Source organism: Azolla caroliniana, unplaced genomic scaffold, assembly GCF_043228905.1.
Source record: "Azolla caroliniana isolate FFs.n. ecotype wild unplaced genomic scaffold, voAzoCaro1.0.p SCAF_13, whole genome shotgun sequence".
NCBI lineage: Eukaryota > Viridiplantae > Streptophyta > Polypodiopsida > Salviniales > Salviniaceae > Azolla > Azolla caroliniana.
In genome coordinates, this window is record NW_028230448.1 from 3,309,006 (window position 1) to 3,314,187 (window position 5,182).

Here is a 5,182-nt window from a genome sequence, read left to right on the forward strand (position 1 = left end):
AAGTTTCTTTGAAATCATTATCAGAAATATTCATTTCTGCAACCAATCATCGAGCCTTGTTTGTAGACTGTAATACCTGATGGAGGTAATGCAATTAACAATCGATGAGATGAATAAATTCAAGCATAAAAACATTCCTCTAATTTAGGGTATCTCTAATTTAAGCATAAAAATAGGTTGTAGAGGATCCTCTAAAACCTATTTTTATTATATTTTCATCTTTGTTGAGCACATATTCATACCTCATTCTTCTTCTTTATCAAACTTCTAATGATTGATTAAATTATAACAAAATTTCTACCTTGTTGCGAAGACGAGATGATGGTTGTTCTATTAACTCCAAAATTTGTAGGTTTTCTTCATAATTCAAATAAGGTCGAAGACCTCGCTTGTGGGTTGAATTCATCTTTGTAATGTTAATTAACTAATTTTAGATTGACTTAACTAGGAGGAAGGTTTTGACATGATTAAAACTTCAAATTCCATCAAAAAACACCAATTTAAGGAAGAAAAAGAAGGAGAAGGAGAAGGAGAAAGATGGAACGAGGAGGAAGAAGACAATGGTCACCACCACCACCATAATGGACTGAGGGCATATTGGAAGAGAAGAAGCAAACGAAAGAATGAAAGAAGAAGAAAGCAGAACCACGAAAACAAAGAGGAGAGAAAGAAGAAGAACGTTAAATCTTGGCTCCACCCGCACCCATCAATAATATTCCTCCTACCATAGTGATCAAGTTCAGAGTTTGTGGACTCCCGTGGTTTTTTTCTTTCAAGTTTGTCTACGTTAAATTTTGTCTCTGGCTCCACCCCCCACCCATCAACAATATTCCTCCTACCATAGTGATAAAGTTAGGAGTTTGTGGACTCTCGTGGTTTTTCCCTTTCCGGGTTTTCCACATTAAATCTTGTGTCTCTGTAATTGTGTTTTCTGCCATTTCAATCTTTGCACATGAAATTGAGGAAAATGATAAGAGGATGGGGTGTTATCAAACAAGGTGCCGTGGCCCATGGTGCTAATGTCATGCTTGGAAAAAAGGATTGGCCACAAATAAGACTTGCATTTGAGCTTTCCTTGGGTGGAAATATAGTCATAATTATATGCCAATAGAAATATAGATGCAAAATATACAAATGGGCTATTATCCTATCATTTAAAAGTCTATTATTGCACCATATAATCCTTGACCAACATATCAAGAAAAACAGACCACACAATACACTCATTGATGCTTGGTCACATTCCCTACAAAAACGATAGCTTTGTGAAGAGGATGTCATTATGTGGAACGATCGATGACTTATCAACAAAGGATATGGCTTCCATCACACATCTGAGTATACATGGATGGACATTTAAAACTAATGTGACTCTTTCACCTAAATCTTGTTGGATATCCAATACTCATCGACATGAGATTCTATCATATAATGGTCACATTAGCGACAAGGCATGATTGCTGTGATGAATAAATTTGGTGGTTATGGATAATGATGGCAACACAATGGTGGTTGACTTTAGTATAGGAACATGAAATATTAAAGGTTTTTGCCTTTGTGAAATTTAAAAGCAAGGAAGGACCTACCGTTGTTGATAGTATTAAAAAAACCTTCAAGCATAATGAGGTGTAGAAACCTCAGCAAAATTGGCCAAACTGGGGCGTTGCGAGAATCGAACTCGCGACCTCTTGCACCCAAAGCGAGAATCATACCACTAGACCAAACGCCCATTGATGGTAATGTGATAATGATTTTATTTAATATTGATGTCTTTATACATCACTTTACTCTAAACTCCTTTCTACGTATTAATTTCAAAAGAGTCCCTTTTCTACGTTCTACATTTATTGCATATATTGATAGAGATTTATATAAATCCTATTTTACATTACAGCTTGATGAACAACCAATAATACATCTAGGCTATGTAAGATTTAGTTTTGGCTGACTAAGGACCTTACGGTTTGGTAAGGTTAAGTTTTACGCATTTTAAGACATACTAGAACCTTGCTAATGATTAGACAATGTGAGAAATAGTGAGTATTTCCTTCCGATTGAAATGTGCAAGAAAATAATTTATTTGTCATTGCGTATTTAGGATTGATACACAAGATAAACCCAATCACTACTCTCCAAATAAAGATACTTGCTTGAAATTCTAGAACTTACACTATAGGATATTCCCCCACCCTCGGTGAGTTTTGATTACATGCCAAATTTCATTCAACCTTGGAGTGATCCCATGGAGTAACAATGCCAAATAAATATTAGTGGTTACTTGAAAATTTGAGCTCTTCCTTGTAAACACCAATCACAATTGCTCTTCTATCCACATATTTAAGTGGCCCTACCTTAATGATAGAGTTTGCAACTTCAATCAATTCAACGTACATGTTGGTGTAATGCACAATAAACATATTGCATCATCTAACTAGGAGTTACATTTCTCTTTACGAGATGGGAATACCGTGTCGGTATTATAGTCCCCAATCCTTCGTGCCGCTAACATACCGAAGTATCCAGTCTGCGCACTAAAGCTGCTCGACGGTCGGCTTTTGCATGAATTGGCTGATCACTCTAGCTGGGTAACTGATGTTGAGTCGAGTGATTGTCAAGTATATGAGGCTTCCGAAAATTGGTCGGAAGTATTTCTCATCGCAGGCCGGACCGGAGTCGGGACAAAGGTTCAAGTTCCGGTCTAGGGGTGTGGAGATCGGTCGACATTCCGTTATGCCGAACTTGTACAACATATTCAACACATACTGTCTTTCTGAGAGCCATATGCCATCGGGGGGTTCACATCACCTCAATACCAAGAAAATAATGAAGGTCCCCCAGGTCCTTAATTTCAAATGCGTCCGACAACTAGGACTTCACTCTGCCGATTTCATCCAGTCCGGGTCCGGTGATGACCAAATCATCAACATATAGTAGGATACAGACCGAACCGTTCGGACCTTTCTGGATGAATAGTGACGAGTTGGACTTTGAGGCCGCAAACCCCATCTTACGCAACCGGTGCATGATCTTCGCATTCCAAGCTCGGTGGGCTTGCTTCAAACCGTAAAACGACTTCTTGAGTCAAAATACTGCCAACTTGTTCATCTCCGATTGGAATCCGAGGGATTGGATCATATAGACCCGTTCTTTAAGGTCACCTTGAAGAAAGACATTCTTCATGTCCATTTGGTGAAGACGCCATCCCCTTACCGCAACAACAACCAATACCACACGAACTGTCGTCATCTTCGCTACCGGAGCAAAGGTCTCATCGTAGTTGATTCCGTCGGTCTATGCGTATCCCTTTGCCACTAACCAGGCCTTGCACCAGTTGACTGAAGCGTCAACATTGTACTTCACCTTATATACCCATTTGCAACCGATCGGTTTACAATGTTAGGGAGGGTCAACCAGGTCCCATATATGGTATACATCAAGTACCCGGATTTCTTCCTTCATAGCAGCACGCCAATTGACGTCTTGTGTTGCTTCTGTATAGCTCTACGGCTCACGCACTTCCGTCACCTTAGTCATGTACGCATAGTGATGTGCCATGTACTCATTGTACCCATACCTCATGACGGTTTTCTTTTGACAGGTTGACCGACGTAACTTCTTGTTACCCGGTTTGAGGCCCTTCTTGGCCGATTCAGACTTCCTTTATTAATGGTAGTTAACGCCATAACAACTCTTGAAAATTCCACTCTTCTTGATTCCATTCGAGATCATATGGCCACTGATGATTTCGCCAAGGATGTTTTAGATCATATCGTCCCGGATCGTGCTTCTTGCTCACAGTCGAAAAATCCTCGTAATGACTATTGTCAGTTCTATTGGCATGGTGGTTTTCTATTTCGACAACTGTCGTTGATGCACTAAGTCGCATCTGTGAAGTTAACATGCTTAGCTTCACTGAAATAACATCAGATCTTTATGATCACCTTCGAGGAAAGTAACCTGATGACAGTTATTTTGCAAAATACTGGGCAAGAGTTGAGTCTGGAACAAACACCACCACATCCTCGAAGGAATACTTCCACATTGCTAATGGTCTGCTCTACCGTAATGGGAAGGTTTGTGTTCCAGATTTACCCGAGGTCAAAAAGAGGATTCTTTTTGAATGCCATGATGCACCTTGGAATAAATCGCACACTCGTTCTCATCTCCACTCAATTCTATTGACCTAAGATGCGCCCTGAGATACATAGCTATGTGACTAAATGTCACTAATGTCAGGTTAACAAAGCCGAGCGACTTAAAACTGCAAGAATTTTACATCCCTTGGAAATTCCCAATAATAAGTGGGAAAGTATATCCATGGATTTTATTGTTAGCCTTCCTTGCACCCAAAAAGGCCATGATACCATCTGGGTTGTGGTTGATCAACTAACTAAAATGGCTAGATTTATTGCTACTAAAACTACGGTAACAGCTCCTGAATTGGCTTACCAATTCGTTGACGAGTTATTTCGTTTTTATGGGTTACCGATGGATATTGTGAGTGATCGAGATCCAAAATTTACTAGTGACTTCTAGACGCAAGTCTTTAAGAAGTTAAAAACTATGTTGAGCATGAGCTCCACGGATCATCCTCAATCTAATGGACAAACAGAATGAGTAAATCAAATTATTGAGGACATGCTTCGGCCATACGTTGGTGCAAACCCAACAAAATGGGAACGTTATCTCCCAATTTTGGAGTTTTCTTATAATAGCTCCAAGCATACGTCGACGAGATATAGTCCTTTTATGTTGATGCATGGTTTTCAGCCACGAGCCCCGATTGATGTTAATATACATCATGATGAGTTGCGAAGTATGCAAAACTTTCTTCGGGATATGCAAGATATGTTGCATATTGCACGAGATAATATAAAAACAACTCAAGATAGAGCGCGTTTTTATGTTGAGCATCATAGGCAACCTCGTGTATTCAACCCTAGATAGAAGCCTGGTATTTTTACGTTGTCGTGCCTTTCGGCTCCGGATCGTTGCGTGAGTCGGGTGGGAACCACAGAGGTCTTGGACTAGGAGAAAGAAGTTCGTGAGATAGAGATTAATTATGAGTAAATAGCAAAGAGAAAGATAAGAAACTCGTGAATCACACGAGTATACTATATTAATTGGTACTTAGGGTGTTAAGAGAGAAGTAGATGTATAAATCGTGAATCCCACGAATAAA

General features: G+C 39.5%; 1 non-coding gene across 1 annotated transcript; it reads right to left on the minus strand.

Annotated features, from left to right (window-relative positions):
• Positions 1 to 1,657: 1,657 nt before the first annotated feature.
• TRNAP-UGG (transfer RNA proline (anticodon UGG)) lies at positions 1,658 to 1,729 on the minus strand. The gene has a single exon. It is a non-coding gene; the product is annotated as a tRNA-Pro (tRNA).
• Positions 1,730 to 5,182: the final 3,453 nt, after the last annotated feature.